The sequence below is a fragment of the Mobula birostris genome, assembly GCF_030028105.1.
Source record: "Mobula birostris isolate sMobBir1 chromosome 11 unlocalized genomic scaffold, sMobBir1.hap1 SUPER_11_unloc_1, whole genome shotgun sequence".
NCBI classification, from domain to species: Eukaryota; Metazoa; Chordata; class Chondrichthyes; order Myliobatiformes; family Myliobatidae; genus Mobula; species Mobula birostris.
In genome coordinates this window covers 1-20,088 of record NW_027274037.1, presented here as the reverse complement: position 1 = coordinate 20,088, position 20,088 = coordinate 1, and the positions used below count along the sequence as shown (strand labels likewise).

Genomic DNA, 20,088 nt, shown 5'->3' with positions numbered 1-20,088 from the left:
TCTCAGGCTCAGGCTTCTCAGCTGCTCCTTGAAGCCAACGGAGGACGCGACGGACGGACGGACGGACGGATGGACGGGCGGGCGAAGGAAGGAAGGAAGGAAGGAAGGAAGGAAGGAAGGAAGGAACGAACGATATCGAGTCACTGGCTCTGCTGCAATTTCACCAGCAGCCAGCCAGCCTGTCGGACAGGCAGGCTCGTTCAAGTGTGCCAGCAGCCAGGGCACGCGGACGGGAGGGAGGAAGGAAGGAAGGGAGGGAGGCATCCGATGGAGCCCGGCTACAGAGCAACGGGGCGCCGCCGCCGCCGGCACAACAGGGCCCGGTGCTCCTGCACCCTGCATCCTCCCCGCCTGCACCAGACTGCCAAGACTGCTGCTCTCCTGCCCAGACAGACAGACCAGCTACAAGCATCACCACCTAGCCATAGCATCAGCAAAACTCTGCCTACCTGCCCTGCCCTGGCCTGGCCTGGCCTGGCCTCCTGGCCTCCTCTGATGCGTCTGCCTGCCCCAGGCCCAAAGCCCCGCCCACCGTTCAAGGTAAGGCAGAGGCACAACCCCCCACTCCACCCACTCAGACCTCCCCAATATACATCGGCAGTGCAGTGCATCTCTAGCCTCGCTCAGAATCACGTCCCAAACCCCAAGATCACTCAAACGTCTCATGCTTACACCTACCTACTCGGCGTCCAGCTTTGGCGCACGTCTCCACAATTGCCACATCCGTCCACGTGCCCCTGCTTCACGCACGGCACTGTGCCTCCCTCCGGCAGGCATTTCGCCGATCCGTTTCCTGTTTCACAACCAAGGCATAATCAGTACCCCTTTCCTTCCACGGCGCGCACACGCGCCCACCCACTCCACCACTGAGCCATGCCGGCCAAAAACGCACCTGCAGAGCAGTGGGGCACAGGGCCGCCGTCAGCCCGCGACACATTTCCCTCCTGCCGTGCCCTCCCTCCTGTTTCTACATCCGTGCACCCACCCCGCTGCAAAACCAGTCAGTCTGCTCAGGCGTCAGCACAGAGGCATAATGAAGGGCCTCGGCCCTTCTCCCTTTACTGCCCTCTGTACAGCTTGGCAGATCCCTCAGCACTCCGTGTGCACGTGTGTCTGTGACTCTGTGTGTGTGTGTGTGTGTGTGAGAGAGAGAGATTGAGTGAGTGAGTGAGTGAGTGAGTGAGTGAGTGAGTGAGTGAGAGAGAGAGAGACAGACCCTGCCAGATCCCTCAGCATTCCATGTGTGTTTGTGTCGGTGGGTGAGAGAGACAGAGACAGAGACAGACACAGAGAGACAGACACACACACACACACAAACACACACACACACCCACCCCCACACACCCCCGTGTGCACGTGTGTCTGTGACTCTGTGTGTGTGTGAGATTGAGTGAGAGAGAGAGACAGACCCTGCCAGATCCCTCAGCATTCCATGTGTGTTTGTGTCGGTGGGTGAGAGAGACAGAGACAGAGACAGACACAGAGAGACAGACACACACACACACACAAACACACACACACACCCACCCCCACACACCCCCGTGTGCACGTGTGTCTGTGACTCTGTGTGTGTGTGAGATTGAGTGAGTGAGAGAGAGAGACAGACCGACCCTGCCAGATCCCTCAGCATTCCATGTGTGTTTGTGTCGGTGGGTGAGAGAGACAGAGACAGACACAGAGAGACAGACAGACACACACACACACCCACCCACCCCCATCCACCCTGGTAAAAAAAGGTGGTGGGGGAGCAGGGGAGAAGACACCACTGTGTCCAATGATAGCCTGTGCAGACGCAAAGTCTACAGCTTCTGTGAGATGAAACAAACTCAAGCCACTCAACAATTGTAATTCCACACACATCAAAATAAAGGCACAGAGGTGTGAATGGCTGCACTTCAGCCTTCGGCTTGGAGAGCACACCCATTGTTTCTCCTCAGGCACACCTGTAGCTGACATCTTCCTATTCCCAAGCTTGCCAGGAGGCTTTTCTGCCCGCGGACTTTGGCCACGTCCACAAACCTCGTAACCGGTCTTGAGCGGCGCACGTGGCCTCTGCCTTTGTCGCCCGGTGCAGTCCCATCCGCTCGCTCCCTCCCGGAGAGGGCAGAGCCTCCGAAGGAGACCGTTCAGCTGGATGCGCCAGCCAGCTGGGGCACGCAAAGCCGAGAGGCGCGCTCTCTTTGCCGAGTGCAGGGACGCCCTTGAAGGGCCGAGCGGCCTGCTCCCACTCCCCCTGCAGACTTTTGTGCAGACAGGACAGCGTGACCAGCCTCCCACGACCAGGAGAGCAGTGCAAGTTGAGCCAGCCTCTGAGACCGACCTGGGAGCCAGCCGAGGAAGCCGGCAGCCTTGACGTAGGCAGTGTGCCAGTGACGTAGGCGCCCGTAGGTACGGCCCCACTCCCAGATGATTGGTGGATCACTGGCAGCTTTACATAGCCTCTGACAAGTTGCACTCAGGACGGACCAGGTAGGCAACAGCTGTCCAGCACACCCACCGATCCCAGACAACCTAGGGGAGAGCTGCCAGCGGGCCAGGGCAGCAAGGTCTTTGCCAGGCCTCCTGCTTCAATCTAAACACCAGAGGCTAGGCAGGATGTAGCCGACTCAAGAGGCCGCCTGCATCGCTTCTCGGCCTTTTGGCTAAGATCAAGTGTAGTATCTGTTCTTATCAGTTTAATATCTGATACGTCCCTTATCTGGGGACCATATATTAAATTGATTTTTGGAACAGGGAGATGGAATAGGGGCTTGCTCCGTCCACTCCACGCATCGACCCGGTATTGCAGTGCCTCTGGGAACGGTGCACTCCCCTTCTGGGGAATTTCAAAGTAGCAAAGAAAAGAAAAACGACGAAAGCTCCATCAGGCGGCGGCGGCGGCACAGCAGCACAGACAAGCATGCACGCACATGGAGAGAGAGGAGAGCTGCTTGCTCTACACCTCTCCTGTGTCTGTGTCTGTCTGTCGATACAGCTCACTCACTCACTCACTCACGCAATGTGCAGACAACTCAACAACAGCACGGGCATCATATCTGGGCCGTTTGGCTAAGATCAAGTGCACATCCGGGCTGCAACCAGATCAGGTGCTGCAGGCAAGGCAGCAACTTCATGAGAGATGCCCCTTGGCATTCATTCCTGAAGCAAACTGCTCAACCGGCGCACTCATTCTGATGCCTGCTCACTCGGCTGCTGCCTGCACCAAGCACAGAAGCAGAGTGAAGTGGAGCAGGCCGAAAGACCTTTTCTGTCCCGCCACACTCGCTCCACTTCTCAGGCTCAGGCTTCTCAGCTGCTCCTTGAAGCCAACGGAGGACGCGACGGACGGACGGACGGACGGATGGACGGGCGGGCGAAGGAAGGAAGGAAGGAAGGAAGGAAGGAAGGAAGGAAGGAACGAACGATATCGAGTCACTGGCTCTGCTGCAATTTCACCAGCAGCCAGCCAGCCTGTCGGACAGGCAGGCTCGTTCAAGTGTGCCAGCAGCCAGGGCACGCGGACGGGAGGGAGGAAGGAAGGAAGGGAGGGAGGCATCCGATGGAGCCCGGCTACAGAGCAACGGGGCGCCGCCGCCGCCGGCACAACAGGGCCCGGTGCTCCTGCACCCTGCATCCTCCCCGCCTGCACCAGACTGCCAAGACTGCTGCTCTCCTGCCCAGACAGACAGACCAGCTACAAGCATCACCACCTAGCCATAGCATCAGCAAAACTCTGCCTACCTGCCCTGCCCTGGCCTGGCCTGGCCTGGCCTCCTGGCCTCCTCTGATGCGTCTGCCTGCCCCAGGCCCAAAGCCCCGCCCACCGTTCAAGGTAAGGCAGAGGCACAACCCCCCACTCCACCCACTCAGACCTCCCCAATATACATCGGCAGTGCAGTGCATCTCTAGCCTCGCTCAGAATCACGTCCCAAACCCCAAGATCACTCAAACGTCTCATGCTTACACCTACCTACTCGGCGTCCAGCTTTGGCGCACGTCTCCACAATTGCCACATCCGTCCACGTGCCCCTGCTTCACGCACGGCACTGTGCCTCCCTCCGGCAGGCATTTCGCCGATCCGTTTCCTGTTTCACAACCAAGGCATAATCAGTACCCCTTTCCTTCCACGGCGCGCACACGCGCCCACCCACTCCACCACTGAGCCATGCCGGCCAAAAACGCACCTGCAGAGCAGTGGGGCACAGGGCCGCCGTCAGCCCGCGACACATTTCCCTCCTGCCGTGCCCTCCCTCCTGTTTCTACATCCGTGCACCCACCCCGCTGCAAAACCAGTCAGTCTGCTCAGGCGTCAGCACAGAGGCATAATGAAGGGCCTCGGCCCTTCTCCCTTTACTGCCCTCTGTACAGCTTGGCAGATCCCTCAGCACTCCGTGTGCACGTGTGTCTGTGACTCTGTGTGTGTGTGTGTGTGTGTGAGAGAGAGAGATTGAGTGAGTGAGTGAGTGAGTGAGTGAGTGAGTGAGTGAGTGAGAGAGAGAGAGACAGACCCTGCCAGATCCCTCAGCATTCCATGTGTGTTTGTGTCGGTGGGTGAGAGAGACAGAGACAGAGACAGACACAGAGAGACAGACACACACACACACACAAACACACACACACACCCACCCCCACACACCCCCGTGTGCACGTGTGTCTGTGACTCTGTGTGTGTGTGAGATTGAGTGAGAGAGAGAGACAGACCCTGCCAGATCCCTCAGCATTCCATGTGTGTTTGTGTCGGTGGGTGAGAGAGACAGAGACAGAGACAGACACAGAGAGACAGACACACACACACACACAAACACACACACACACCCACCCCCACACACCCCCGTGTGCACGTGTGTCTGTGACTCTGTGTGTGTGTGAGATTGAGTGAGTGAGAGAGAGAGACAGACCGACCCTGCCAGATCCCTCAGCATTCCATGTGTGTTTGTGTCGGTGGGTGAGAGAGACAGAGACAGACACAGAGAGACAGACAGACACACACACACACCCACCCACCCCCATCCACCCTGGTAAAAAAAGGTGGTGGGGGAGCAGGGGAGAAGACACCACTGTGTCCAATGATAGCCTGTGCAGACGCAAAGTCTACAGCTTCTGTGAGATGAAACAAACTCAAGCCACTCAACAATTGTAATTCCACACACATCAAAATAAAGGCACAGAGGTGTGAATGGCTGCACTTCAGCCTTCGGCTTGGAGAGCACACCCATTGTTTCTCCTCAGGCACACCTGTAGCTGACATCTTCCTATTCCCAAGCTTGCCAGGAGGCTTTTCTGCCCGCGGACTTTGGCCACGTCCACAAACCTCGTAACCGGTCTTGAGCGGCGCACGTGGCCTCTGCCTTTGTCGCCCGGTGCAGTCCCATCCGCTCGCTCCCTCCCGGAGAGGGCAGAGCCTCCGAAGGAGACCGTTCAGCTGGATGCGCCAGCCAGCTGGGGCACGCAAAGCCGAGAGGCGCGCTCTCTTTGCCGAGTGCAGGGACGCCCTTGAAGGGCCGAGCGGCCTGCTCCCACTCCCCCTGCAGACTTTTGTGCAGACAGGACAGCGTGACCAGCCTCCCACGACCAGGAGAGCAGTGCAAGTTGAGCCAGCCTCTGAGACCGACCTGGGAGCCAGCCGAGGAAGCCGGCAGCCTTGACGTAGGCAGTGTGCCAGTGACGTAGGCGCCCGTAGGTACGGCCCCACTCCCAGATGATTGGTGGATCACTGGCAGCTTTACATAGCCTCTGACAAGTTGCACTCAGGACGGACCAGGTAGGCAACAGCTGTCCAGCACACCCACCGATCCCAGACAACCTAGGGGAGAGCTGCCAGCGGGCCAGGGCAGCAAGGTCTTTGCCAGGCCTCCTGCTTCAATCTAAACACCAGAGGCTAGGCAGGATGTAGCCGACTCAAGAGGCCGCCTGCATCGCTTCTCGGCCTTTTGGCTAAGATCAAGTGTAGTATTGGGTTGCCGGCATACCTATCCCACGTAGCAAAGTTCTTCCAGGAGAACGCCTTTGACCACAAGGCCATCAGGCAGTGGTCGGCACGAAGTGTCCTGCAGGCACTGCAGGAGAAGGACGTGATGGACACAGTGGGGTGGTTCCCTGAGCAGACTGTCCAGTTCATCTGGCAAAATGCCTCATCGCCAGATCTCACCAACAGGCACCAAGACCTCGCCTGGCTGGCGGTGAGAGGGGCCCTCCCAGTCAGAGCCCTCCTGTACGCCCGGAACGTCGTCTCCGCACCCCACTGCCCACGGGAGGACTGCAGTGAGGAGGAGTCTGTGACCCACCTCTTTGCACACTGCCAGTTCGCAAAGAGGGTGTGGAGGAGGATGGACGGGCTAGTGTCACGTTTCATCCCCAGCAGCTGCGTGACAGAGGACTCTCTGATCTACGGGCTGTTCCCGGGGACGCACACGGAGACCAACATCCGGTGCTGCTGGCAGATCATCAACTCGGTGAAAGACGCTCTTTGGTCAGCCCGAAACTTGATCATCTACCAGCACATGGAGATGTCCGTGGGAGAATGCTGCCGACTGGCACACTCTCGGCTGCAGGAGTACGTGCTGAGGGACGCACTGAAACTTGGTGCAGCCACCGCAAGGGCCCGGTGGGGAAGGACCACAGTATAGGTTTCTCCACCCGTGGGAGTGGGAGGGGTCGGTGGGCGAGGAGTATACCCCTCAACAATGAGATGCTAAGCTGAACTACTGGAGTGCCACGTGGGTGGCTATAAACACGGGTATTTTACTGAGTATAATGGAAACGTATGTAAAGGATGAAAAGTTATTGAATGGTTTATTGTATATATTTATTTTTGAATAAAGTATATTTTGAAATAAAAAAAAAAAAAAAAAAATCTGTTCTTATCAGTTTAATATCTGATACGTCCCTTATCTGGGGACCATATATTAAATTGATTTTTGGAACAGGGAGATGGAATAGGGGCTTGCTCCGTCCACTCCACGCATCGACCCGGTATTGCAGTGCCTCTGGGAACGGTGCACTCCCCTTCTGGGGAATTTCAAAGTAGCAAAGAAAAGAAAAACGACGAAAGCTCCATCAGGCGGCGGCGGCGGCACAGCAGCACAGACAAGCATGCACGCACATGGAGAGAGAGGAGAGCTGCTTGCTCTACACCTCTCCTGTGTCTGTGTCTGTCTGTCGATACAGCTCACTCACTCACTCACTCACGCAATGTGCAGACAACTCAACAACAGCACGGGCATCATATCTGGGCCGTTTGGCTAAGATCAAGTGCACATCCGGGCTGCAACCAGATCAGGTGCTGCAGGCAAGGCAGCAACTTCATGAGAGATGCCCCTTGGCATTCATTCCTGAAGCAAACTGCTCAACCGGCGCACTCATTCTGATGCCTGCTCACTCGGCTGCTGCCTGCACCAAGCACAGAAGCAGAGTGAAGTGGAGCAGGCCGAAAGACCTTTTCTGTCCCGCCACACTCGCTCCACTTCTCAGGCTCAGGCTTCTCAGCTGCTCCTTGAAGCCAACGGAGGACGCGACGGACGGACGGACGGACGGATGGACGGGCGGGCGAAGGAAGGAAGGAAGGAAGGAAGGAAGGAAGGAAGGAAGGAAGGAAGGAACGAACGATATCGAGTCACTGGCTCTGCTGCAATTTCACCAGCAGCCAGCCAGCCTGTCGGACAGGCAGGCTCGTTCAAGTGTGCCAGCAGCCAGGGCACGCGGACGGGAGGGAGGAAGGAAGGAAGGGAGGGAGGCATCCGATGGAGCCCGGCTACAGAGCAACGGGGCGCCGCCGCCGCCGGCACAACAGGGCCCGGTGCTCCTGCACCCTGCATCCTCCCCGCCTGCACCAGACTGCCAAGACTGCTGCTCTCCTGCCCAGACAGACAGACCAGCTACAAGCATCACCACCTAGCCATAGCATCAGCAAAACTCTGCCTACCTGCCCTGCCCTGGCCTGGCCTGGCCTGGCCTCCTGGCCTCCTCTGATGCGTCTGCCTGCCCCAGGCCCAAAGCCCCGCCCACCGTTCAAGGTAAGGCAGAGGCACAACCCCCCACTCCACCCACTCAGACCTCCCCAATATACATCGGCAGTGCAGTGCATCTCTAGCCTCGCTCAGAATCACGTCCCAAACCCCAAGATCACTCAAACGTCTCATGCTTACACCTACCTACTCGGCGTCCAGCTTTGGCGCACGTCTCCACAATTGCCACATCCGTCCACGTGCCCCTGCTTCACGCACGGCACTGTGCCTCCCTCCGGCAGGCATTTCGCCGATCCGTTTCCTGTTTCACAACCAAGGCATAATCAGTACCCCTTTCCTTCCACGGCGCGCACACGCGCCCACCCACTCCACCACTGAGCCATGCCGGCCAAAAACGCACCTGCAGAGCAGTGGGGCACAGGGCCGCCGTCAGCCCGCGACACATTTCCCTCCTGCCGTGCCCTCCCTCCTGTTTCTACATCCGTGCACCCACCCCGCTGCAAAACCAGTCAGTCTGCTCAGGCGTCAGCACAGAGGCATAATGAAGGGCCTCGGCCCTTCTCCCTTTACTGCCCTCTGTACAGCTTGGCAGATCCCTCAGCACTCCGTGTGCACGTGTGTCTGTGACTCTGTGTGTGTGTGTGTGTGTGTGAGAGAGAGAGATTGAGTGAGTGAGTGAGTGAGTGAGTGAGTGAGTGAGTGAGTGAGAGAGAGAGAGACAGACCCTGCCAGATCCCTCAGCATTCCATGTGTGTTTGTGTCGGTGGGTGAGAGAGACAGAGACAGAGACAGACACAGAGAGACAGACACACACACACACACAAACACACACACACACCCACCCCCACACACCCCCGTGTGCACGTGTGTCTGTGACTCTGTGTGTGTGTGAGATTGAGTGAGAGAGAGAGACAGACCCTGCCAGATCCCTCAGCATTCCATGTGTGTTTGTGTCGGTGGGTGAGAGAGACAGAGACAGAGACAGACACAGAGAGACAGACACACACACACACACAAACACACACACACACCCACCCCCACACACCCCCGTGTGCACGTGTGTCTGTGACTCTGTGTGTGTGTGAGATTGAGTGAGTGAGAGAGAGAGACAGACCGACCCTGCCAGATCCCTCAGCATTCCATGTGTGTTTGTGTCGGTGGGTGAGAGAGACAGAGACAGACACAGAGAGACAGACAGACACACACACACACCCACCCACCCCCATCCACCCTGGTAAAAAAAGGTGGTGGGGGAGCAGGGGAGAAGACACCACTGTGTCCAATGATAGCCTGTGCAGACGCAAAGTCTACAGCTTCTGTGAGATGAAACAAACTCAAGCCACTCAACAATTGTAATTCCACACACATCAAAATAAAGGCACAGAGGTGTGAATGGCTGCACTTCAGCCTTCGGCTTGGAGAGCACACCCATTGTTTCTCCTCAGGCACACCTGTAGCTGACATCTTCCTATTCCCAAGCTTGCCAGGAGGCTTTTCTGCCCGCGGACTTTGGCCACGTCCACAAACCTCGTAACCGGTCTTGAGCGGCGCACGTGGCCTCTGCCTTTGTCGCCCGGTGCAGTCCCATCCGCTCGCTCCCTCCCGGAGAGGGCAGAGCCTCCGAAGGAGACCGTTCAGCTGGATGCGCCAGCCAGCTGGGGCACGCAAAGCCGAGAGGCGCGCTCTCTTTGCCGAGTGCAGGGACGCCCTTGAAGGGCCGAGCGGCCTGCTCCCACTCCCCCTGCAGACTTTTGTGCAGACAGGACAGCGTGACCAGCCTCCCACGACCAGGAGAGCAGTGCAAGTTGAGCCAGCCTCTGAGACCGACCTGGGAGCCAGCCGAGGAAGCCGGCAGCCTTGACGTAGGCAGTGTGCCAGTGACGTAGGCGCCCGTAGGTACGGCCCCACTCCCAGATGATTGGTGGATCACTGGCAGCTTTACATAGCCTCTGACAAGTTGCACTCAGGACGGACCAGGTAGGCAACAGCTGTCCAGCACACCCACCGATCCCAGACAACCTAGGGGAGAGCTGCCAGCGGGCCAGGGCAGCAAGGTCTTTGCCAGGCCTCCTGCTTCAATCTAAACACCAGAGGCTAGGCAGGATGTAGCCGACTCAAGAGGCCGCCTGCATCGCTTCTCGGCCTTTTGGCTAAGATCAAGTGTAGTATCTGTTCTTATCAGTTTAATATCTGATACGTCCCTTATCTGGGGACCATATATTAAATTGATTTTTGGAACAGGGAGATGGAATAGGGGCTTGCTCCGTCCACTCCACGCATCGACCCGGTATTGCAGTGCCTCTGGGAACGGTGCACTCCCCTTCTGGGGAATTTCAAAGTAGCAAAGAAAAGAAAAACGACGAAAGCTCCATCAGGCGGCGGCGGCGGCACAGCAGCACAGACAAGCATGCACGCACATGGAGAGAGAGGAGAGCTGCTTGCTCTACACCTCTCCTGTGTCTGTGTCTGTCTGTCGATACAGCTCACTCACTCACTCACTCACGCAATGTGCAGACAACTCAACAACAGCACGGGCATCATATCTGGGCCGTTTGGCTAAGATCAAGTGCACATCCGGGCTGCAACCAGATCAGGTGCTGCAGGCAAGGCAGCAACTTCATGAGAGATGCCCCTTGGCATTCATTCCTGAAGCAAACTGCTCAACCGGCGCACTCATTCTGATGCCTGCTCACTCGGCTGCTGCCTGCACCAAGCACAGAAGCAGAGTGAAGTGGAGCAGGCCGAAAGACCTTTTCTGTCCCGCCACACTCGCTCCACTTCTCAGGCTCAGGCTTCTCAGCTGCTCCTTGAAGCCAACGGAGGACGCGACGGACGGACGGACGGACGGATGGACGGGCGGGCGAAGGAAGGAAGGAAGGAAGGAAGGAAGGAAGGAAGGAAGGAAGGAAGGAACGAACGATATCGAGTCACTGGCTCTGCTGCAATTTCACCAGCAGCCAGCCAGCCTGTCGGACAGGCAGGCTCGTTCAAGTGTGCCAGCAGCCAGGGCACGCGGACGGGAGGGAGGAAGGAAGGAAGGGAGGGAGGCATCCGATGGAGCCCGGCTACAGAGCAACGGGGCGCCGCCGCCGCCGGCACAACAGGGCCCGGTGCTCCTGCACCCTGCATCCTCCCCGCCTGCACCAGACTGCCAAGACTGCTGCTCTCCTGCCCAGACAGACAGACCAGCTACAAGCATCACCACCTAGCCATAGCATCAGCAAAACTCTGCCTACCTGCCCTGCCCTGGCCTGGCCTGGCCTGGCCTCCTGGCCTCCTCTGATGCGTCTGCCTGCCCCAGGCCCAAAGCCCCGCCCACCGTTCAAGGTAAGGCAGAGGCACAACCCCCCACTCCACCCACTCAGACCTCCCCAATATACATCGGCAGTGCAGTGCATCTCTAGCCTCGCTCAGAATCACGTCCCAAACCCCAAGATCACTCAAACGTCTCATGCTTACACCTACCTACTCGGCGTCCAGCTTTGGCGCACGTCTCCACAATTGCCACATCCGTCCACGTGCCCCTGCTTCACGCACGGCACTGTGCCTCCCTCCGGCAGGCATTTCGCCGATCCGTTTCCTGTTTCACAACCAAGGCATAATCAGTACCCCTTTCCTTCCACGGCGCGCACACGCGCCCACCCACTCCACCACTGAGCCATGCCGGCCAAAAACGCACCTGCAGAGCAGTGGGGCACAGGGCCGCCGTCAGCCCGCGACACATTTCCCTCCTGCCGTGCCCTCCCTCCTGTTTCTACATCCGTGCACCCACCCCGCTGCAAAACCAGTCAGTCTGCTCAGGCGTCAGCACAGAGGCATAATGAAGGGCCTCGGCCCTTCTCCCTTTACTGCCCTCTGTACAGCTTGGCAGATCCCTCAGCACTCCGTGTGCACGTGTGTCTGTGACTCTGTGTGTGTGTGTGTGTGTGTGAGAGAGAGAGATTGAGTGAGTGAGTGAGTGAGTGAGTGAGTGAGTGAGTGAGTGAGAGAGAGAGAGACAGACCCTGCCAGATCCCTCAGCATTCCATGTGTGTTTGTGTCGGTGGGTGAGAGAGACAGAGACAGAGACAGACACAGAGAGACAGACACACACACACACACAAACACACACACACACCCACCCCCACACACCCCCGTGTGCACGTGTGTCTGTGACTCTGTGTGTGTGTGAGATTGAGTGAGAGAGAGAGACAGACCCTGCCAGATCCCTCAGCATTCCATGTGTGTTTGTGTCGGTGGGTGAGAGAGACAGAGACAGAGACAGACACAGAGAGACAGACACACACACACACACAAACACACACACACACCCACCCCCACACACCCCCGTGTGCACGTGTGTCTGTGACTCTGTGTGTGTGTGAGATTGAGTGAGTGAGAGAGAGAGACAGACCGACCCTGCCAGATCCCTCAGCATTCCATGTGTGTTTGTGTCGGTGGGTGAGAGAGACAGAGACAGACACAGAGAGACAGACAGACACACACACACACCCACCCACCCCCATCCACCCTGGTAAAAAAAGGTGGTGGGGGAGCAGGGGAGAAGACACCACTGTGTCCAATGATAGCCTGTGCAGACGCAAAGTCTACAGCTTCTGTGAGATGAAACAAACTCAAGCCACTCAACAATTGTAATTCCACACACATCAAAATAAAGGCACAGAGGTGTGAATGGCTGCACTTCAGCCTTCGGCTTGGAGAGCACACCCATTGTTTCTCCTCAGGCACACCTGTAGCTGACATCTTCCTATTCCCAAGCTTGCCAGGAGGCTTTTCTGCCCGCGGACTTTGGCCACGTCCACAAACCTCGTAACCGGTCTTGAGCGGCGCACGTGGCCTCTGCCTTTGTCGCCCGGTGCAGTCCCATCCGCTCGCTCCCTCCCGGAGAGGGCAGAGCCTCCGAAGGAGACCGTTCAGCTGGATGCGCCAGCCAGCTGGGGCACGCAAAGCCGAGAGGCGCGCTCTCTTTGCCGAGTGCAGGGACGCCCTTGAAGGGCCGAGCGGCCTGCTCCCACTCCCCCTGCAGACTTTTGTGCAGACAGGACAGCGTGACCAGCCTCCCACGACCAGGAGAGCAGTGCAAGTTGAGCCAGCCTCTGAGACCGACCTGGGAGCCAGCCGAGGAAGCCGGCAGCCTTGACGTAGGCAGTGTGCCAGTGACGTAGGCGCCCGTAGGTACGGCCCCACTCCCAGATGATTGGTGGATCACTGGCAGCTTTACATAGCCTCTGACAAGTTGCACTCAGGACGGACCAGGTAGGCAACAGCTGTCCAGCACACCCACCGATCCCAGACAACCTAGGGGAGAGCTGCCAGCGGGCCAGGGCAGCAAGGTCTTTGCCAGGCCTCCTGCTTCAATCTAAACACCAGAGGCTAGGCAGGATGTAGCCGACTCAAGAGGCCGCCTGCATCGCTTCTCGGCCTTTTGGCTAAGATCAAGTGTAGTATCTGTTCTTATCAGTTTAATATCTGATACGTCCCTTATCTGGGGACCATATATTAAATTGATTTTTGGAACAGGGAGATGGAATAGGGGCTTGCTCCGTCCACTCCACGCATCGACCCGGTATTGCAGTGCCTCTGGGAACGGTGCACTCCCCTTCTGGGGAATTTCAAAGTAGCAAAGAAAAGAAAAACGACGAAAGCTCCATCAGGCGGCGGCGGCGGCACAGCAGCACAGACAAGCATGCACGCACATGGAGAGAGAGGAGAGCTGCTTGCTCTACACCTCTCCTGTGTCTGTGTCTGTCTGTCGATACAGCTCACTCACTCACTCACTCACGCAATGTGCAGACAACTCAACAACAGCACGGGCATCATATCTGGGCCGTTTGGCTAAGATCAAGTGCACATCCGGGCTGCAACCAGATCAGGTGCTGCAGGCAAGGCAGCAACTTCATGAGAGATGCCCCTTGGCATTCATTCCTGAAGCAAACTGCTCAACCGGCGCACTCATTCTGATGCCTGCTCACTCGGCTGCTGCCTGCACCAAGCACAGAAGCAGAGTGAAGTGGAGCAGGCCGAAAGACCTTTTCTGTCCCGCCACACTCGCTCCACTTCTCAGGCTCAGGCTTCTCAGCTGCTCCTTGAAGCCAACGGAGGACGCGACGGACGGACGGACGGACGGATGGACGGGCGGGCGAAGGAAGGAAGGAAGGAAGGAAGGAAGGAAGGAAGGAAGGAAGGAAGGAACGAACGATATCGAGTCACTGGCTCTGCTGCAATTTCACCAGCAGCCAGCCAGCCTGTCGGACAGGCAGGCTCGTTCAAGCGTGCCAGCAGCCAGGGCACGCGGACGGGAGGGAGGAAGGAAGGAAGGGAGGGAGGCATCCGATGGAGCCCGGCTACAGAGCAACGGGGCGCCGCCGCCGCCGGCACAACAGGGCCCGGTGCTCCTGCACCCTGCATCCTCCCCGCCTGCACCAGACTGCCAAGACTGCTGCTCTCCTGCCCAGACAGACAGACCAGCTACAAGCATCACCACCTAGCCATAGCATCAGCAAAACTCTGCCTACCTGCCCTGCCCTGGCCTGGCCTGGCCTGGCCTCCTGGCCTCCTCTGATGCGTCTGCCTGCCCCAGGCCCAAAGCCCCGCCCACCGTTCAAGGTAAGGCAGAGGCACAACCCCCCACTCCACCCACTCAGACCTCCCCAATATACATCGGCAGTGCAGTGCATCTCTAGCCTCGCTCAGAATCACGTCCCAAACCCCAAGATCACTCAAACGTCTCATGCTTACACCTACCTACTCGGCGTCCAGCTTTGGCGCACGTCTCCACAATTGCCACATCCGTCCACGTGCCCCTGCTTCACGCACGGCACTGTGCCTCCCTCCGGCAGGCATTTCGCCGATCCGTTTCCTGTTTCACAACCAAGGCATAATCAGTACCCCTTTCCTTCCACGGCGCGCACACGCGCCCACCCACTCCACCACTGAGCCATGCCGGCCAAAAACGCACCTGCAGAGCAGTGGGGCACAGGGCCGCCGTCAGCCCGCGACACATTTCCCTCCTGCCGTGCCCTCCCTCCTGTTTCTACATCCGTGCACCCACCCCGCTGCAAAACCAGTCAGTCTGCTCAGGCGTCAGCACAGAGGCATAATGAAGGGCCTCGGCCCTTCTCCCTTTACTGCCCTCTGTACAGCTTGGCAGATCCCTCAGCACTCCGTGTGCACGTGTGTCTGTGACTCTGTGTGTGTGTGTGTGTGTGTGAGAGAGAGAGATTGAGTGAGTGAGTGAGTGAGTGAGTGAGTGAGTGAGTGAGTGAGAGAGAGAGAGACAGACCCTGCCAGATCCCTCAGCATTCCATGTGTGTTTGTGTCGGTGGGTGAGAGAGACAGAGACAGAGACAGACACAGAGAGACAGACACACACACACACACAAACACACACACACACCCACCCCCACACACCCCCGTGTGCACGTGTGTCTGTGACTCTGTGTGTGTGTGAGATTGAGTGAGAGAGAGAGACAGACCCTGCCAGATCCCTCAGCATTCCATGTGTGTTTGTGTCGGTGGGTGAGAGAGACAGAGACAGAGACAGACACAGAGAGACAGACACACACACACACACAAACACACACACACACCCACCCCCACACACCCCCGTGTGCACGTGTGTCTGTGACTCTGTGTGTGTGTGAGATTGAGTGAGTGAGAGAGAGAGACAGACCGACCCTGCCAGATCCCTCAGCATTCCATGTGTGTTTGTGTCGGTGGGTGAGAGAGACAGAGACAGACACAGAGAGACAGACAGACACACACACACACCCACCCACCCCCATCCACCCTGGTAAAAAAAGGTGGTGGGGGAGCAGGGGAGAAGACACCACTGTGTCCAATGATAGCCTGTGCAGACGCAAAGTCTACAGCTTCTGTGAGATGAAACAAACTCAAGCCACTCAACAATTGTAATTCCACACACATCAAAATAAAGGCACAGAGGTGTGAATGGCTGCACTTCAGCCTTCGGCTTGGAGAGCACACCCATTGTTTCTCCTCAGGCACACCTGTAGCTGACATCTTCCTATTCCCAAGCTTGCCAGGAGGCTTTTCTGCCCGCGGACTTTGGCCACGTCCACAAACCTCGTAACCGGTCTTGAGCGGCGCACGTGGCCTCTGCCTTTGTCGCCCGGTGCAGTCCCATCCGCTCGCTCCCTCCCGGAGAGGGCAGAGCCTCCGAAGGAGACCGTTCAGCTGGATGCGCCAGCCAGCTGGGGCACGCAAAGCCGAGAGGCGCGCTCTCTTTGCCGAGTGCAGGGACGCCCTTGAAGGGCCGAGCGGCCTGCTCCCACTCCCCCTGCAGACTTTTGTGCAGACAGGACAGCGTGACCAGCCTCCCACGACCAGGAGAGCAGTGCAAGTTGAGCCAGCCTCTGAGACCGACCTGGGAGCCAGCCGAGGAAGCCGGCAGCCTTGACGTAGGCAGTGTGCCAGTGACGTAGGCGCCCGTAGGTACGGCCCCACTCCCAGATGATTGGTGGATCACTGGCAGCTTTACATAGCCTCTGACAAGTTGCACTCAGGACGGACCAGGTAGGCAACAGCTGTCCAGCACACCCACCGATCCCAGACAACCTAGGGGAGAGCTGCCAGCGGGCCAGGGCAGCAAGGTCTTTGCCAGGCCTCCTGCTTCAATCTAAACACCAGAGGCTAGGCAGGATGTAGCCGACTCAAGAGGCCGCCTGCATCGCTTCTCGGCCTTTTGGCTAAGATCAAGTGTAGTATCTGTTCTTATCAGTTTAATATCTGATACGTCCCTTATCTGGGGACCATATATTAAATTGATTTTTGGAACAGGGAGATGGAATAGGGGCTTGCTCCGTCCACTCCACGCATCGACCCGGTATTGCAGTGCCTCTGGGAACGGTGCACTCCCCTTCTGGGGAATTTCAAAGTAGCAAAGAAAAGAAAAACGACGAAAGCTCCATCAGGCGGCGGCGGCGGCACAGCAGCACAGACAAGCATGCACGCACATGGAGAGAGAGGAGAGCTGCTTGCTCTACACCTCTCCTGTGTCTGTGTCTGTCTGTCGATACAGCTCACTCACTCACTCACTCACGCAATGTGCAGACAACTCAACAACAGCACGGGCATCATATCTGGGCCGTTTGGCTAAGATCAAGTGCACATCCGGGCTGCAACCAGATCAGGTGCTGCAGGCAAGGCAGCAACTTCATGAGAGATGCCCCTTGGCATTCATTCCTGAAGCAAACTGCTCAACCGGCGCACTCATTCTGATGCCTGCTCACTCGGCTGCTGCCTGCACCAAGCACAGAAGCAGAGTGAAGTGGAGCAGGCCGAAAGACCTTTTCTGTCCCGCCACACTCGCTCCACTTCTCAGGCTCAGGCTTCTCAGCTGCTCCTTGAAGCCAACGGAGGACGCGACGGACGGACGGACGGACGGATGGACGGGCGGGCGAAGGAAGGAAGGAAGGAAGGAAGGAAGGAAGGAAGGAAGGAAGGAAGGAACGAACGATATCGAGTCACTGGCTCTGCTGCAATTTCACCAGCAGCCAGCCAGCCTGTCGGACAGGCAGGCTCGTTCAAGTGTGCCAGCAGCCAGGGCACGCGGACGGGAGGGAGGAAGGAAGGAAGGGAGGGAGGCATCCGATGGAGCCCGGCTACAGAGCAACGGGGCGCCGCCGCCGCCGGCACAACAGGGCCCGGTGCTCCTGCACCCTGCATCCTCCCCGCCTGCACCAGACTGCCAAGACTGCTGCTCTCCTGCCCAGACAGACAGACCAGCTACAAGCATCACCACCTAGCCATAGCATCAGCAAAACTCTGCCTACCTGCCCTGCCCTGGCCTGGCCTGGCCTGGCCTCCTGGCCTCCTCTGATGCGTCTGCCTGCCCCAGGCCCAAAGCCCCGCCCACCGTTCAAGGTAAGGCAGAGGCACAACCCCCCACTCCACCCACTCAGACCTCCCCAATATACATCGGCAGTGCAGTGCATCTCTAGCCTCGCTCAGAATCACGTCCCAAACCCCAAGATCACTCAAACGTCTCATGCTTACACCTACCTACTCGGCGTCCAGCTTTGGCGCACGTCTCCACAATTGCCACATCCGTCCACGTGCCCCTGCTTCACGCACGGCACTGTGCCTCCCTCCGGCAGGCATTTCGCCGATCCGTTTCCTGTTTCACAACCAAGGCATAATCAGTACCCCTTTCCTTCCACGGCGCGCACACGCGCCCACCCACTCCACCACTGAGCCATGCCGGCCAAAAACGCACCTGCAGAGCAGTGGGGCACAGGGCCGCCGTCAGCCCGCGACACATTTCCCTCCTGCCGTGCCCTCCCTCCTGTTTCTACATCCGTGCACCCACCCCGCTGCAAAACCAGTCAGTCTGCTCAGGCGTCAGCACAGAGGCATAATGAAGGGCCTCGGCCCTTCTCCCTTTACTGCCCTCTGTACAGCTTGGCAGATCCCTCAGCACTCCGTGTGCACGTGTGTCTGTGACTCTGTGTGTGTGTGTGTGTGTGTGAGAGAGAGTGAGTGAGTGAGTGAGTGAGTGAGTGAGTGAGTGAGTGAGAGAGAGAGAGACAGACCCTGCCAGATCCCTCAGCATTCCATGTGTGTTTGTGTCGGTGGGTGAGAGAGACAGAGACAGAGACAGACACAGAGAGACAGACACACACACACACACAAACACACACACACACCCACCCCCACACACCCCCGTGTGCACGTGTGTCTGTGACTCTGTGTGTGTGTGAGATTGAGTGAGAGAGAGAGACAGACCCTGCCAGATCCCTCAGCATTCCATGTGTGTTTGTGTCGGTGGGTGAGAGAGACAGAGACAGAGACAGACACAGAGAGACAGACACACACACACACACAAACACACACACACACCCACCCCCACACACCCCCGTGTGCACGTGTGTCTGTGACTCTGTGTGTGTGTGAGATTGAGTGAGTGAGAGAGAGAGACAGACCGACCCTGCCAGATCCCTCAGCATTCCATGTGTGTTTGTGTCGGTGGGTGAGAGAGACAGAGACAGACACAGAGAGACAGACAGACACACACACACACCCACCCACCCCCATCCACCCTGGTAAAAAAAGGTGGTGGGGGAGCAGGGGAGAAGACACCACTGTGTCCAATGATAGCCTGTGCAGACGCAAAGTCTACAGCTTCTGTGAGATGAAACAAACTCAAGCCACTCAACAATTGTAATTCCACACACATCAAAATAAAGGCACAGAGGTGTGAATGGCTGCACTTCAGCCTTCGGCTTGGAGAGCACACCCATTGTTTCTCCTCAGGCACACCTGTAGCTGACATCTTCCTATTCCCAAGCTTGCCAGGAGGCTTTTCTGCCCGCGGACTTTGGCCACGTCCACAAACCTCGTAACCGGTCTTGAGCGGCGCACGTGGCCTCTGCCTTTGTCGCCCGGTGCAGTCCCATCCGCTCGCTCCCTCCCGGAGAGGGCAGAGCCTCCGAAGGAGACCGTTCAGCTGGATGCGCCAGCCAGCTGGGGCACGCAAAGCCGAGAGGCGCGCTCTCTTTGCCGAGTGCAGGGACGCCCTTGAAGGGCCGAGCGGCCTGCTCCCACTCCCCCTGCAGACTTTTGTGCAGACAGGACAGCGTGACCAGCCTCCCACGACCAGGAGAGCAGTGCAAGTTGAGCCAGCCTCTGAGACCGACCTGGGAGCCAGCCGAGGAAGCCGGCAGCCTTGACGTAGGCAGTGTGCCAGTGACGTAGGCGCCCGTAGGTACGGCCCCACTCCCAGATGATTGGTGGATCACTGGCAGCTTTACATAGCCTCTGACAAGTTGCACTCAGGACGGACCAGGTAGGCAACAGCTGTCCAGCACACCCACCGATCCCAGACAACCTAGGGGAGAGCTGCCAGCGGGCCAGGGCAGCAAGGTCTTTGCCAGGCCTCCTGCTTCAATCTAAACACCAGAGGCTAGGCAGGATGTAGCCGACTCAAGAGGCCGCCTGCATCGCTTCTCGGCCTTTTGGCTAAGATCAAGTGTAGTATCTGTTCTTATCAGTTTAATATCTGATACGTCCCTTATCTGGGGACCATATATTAAATTGATTTTTGGAACAGGGAGATGGAATAGGGGCTTGCTCCGTCCACTCCACGCATCGACCCGGTATTGCAGTGCCTCTGGGAACGGTGCAC

General features: G+C 57.8%; 5 non-coding genes and 1 pseudogene across 5 annotated transcripts; all 6 read left to right on the top strand.

Moving 5' to 3' along the window:
* Positions 1–2,622: 2,622 nt before the first annotated feature.
* On the top strand, positions 2,623–2,813 carry LOC140192132 (U2 spliceosomal RNA). Its single transcript, XR_011884087.1, has one exon. It is a non-coding gene; the product is annotated as a U2 spliceosomal RNA (small nuclear RNA).
* Positions 2,814–6,780: 3,967 nt separating this feature from the next.
* Positions 6,781–6,985, top strand: LOC140192088 (U2 spliceosomal RNA; annotated as a pseudogene).
* A 3,088-nt stretch (positions 6,986–10,073) lies between these two features.
* On the top strand, positions 10,074–10,264 carry LOC140192121 (U2 spliceosomal RNA). Its single transcript, XR_011884076.1, has one exon. It is a non-coding gene; the product is annotated as a U2 spliceosomal RNA (small nuclear RNA).
* Positions 10,265–13,352: 3,088 nt separating this feature from the next.
* Positions 13,353–13,543, top strand: LOC140192108 (U2 spliceosomal RNA). Its single transcript, XR_011884065.1, has one exon. It is a non-coding gene; the product is annotated as a U2 spliceosomal RNA (small nuclear RNA).
* Positions 13,544–16,631: 3,088 nt separating this feature from the next.
* On the top strand, positions 16,632–16,822 carry LOC140191993 (U2 spliceosomal RNA). Its single transcript, XR_011883972.1, has one exon. It is a non-coding gene; the product is annotated as a U2 spliceosomal RNA (small nuclear RNA).
* Positions 16,823–19,902: 3,080 nt separating this feature from the next.
* On the top strand, positions 19,903–20,088 carry LOC140192082 (U2 spliceosomal RNA; the record flags this gene model as incomplete). The annotated part of the gene is made up of 1 exon (XR_011884058.1): positions 19,903–20,088. It is a non-coding gene; the product is annotated as a U2 spliceosomal RNA (small nuclear RNA).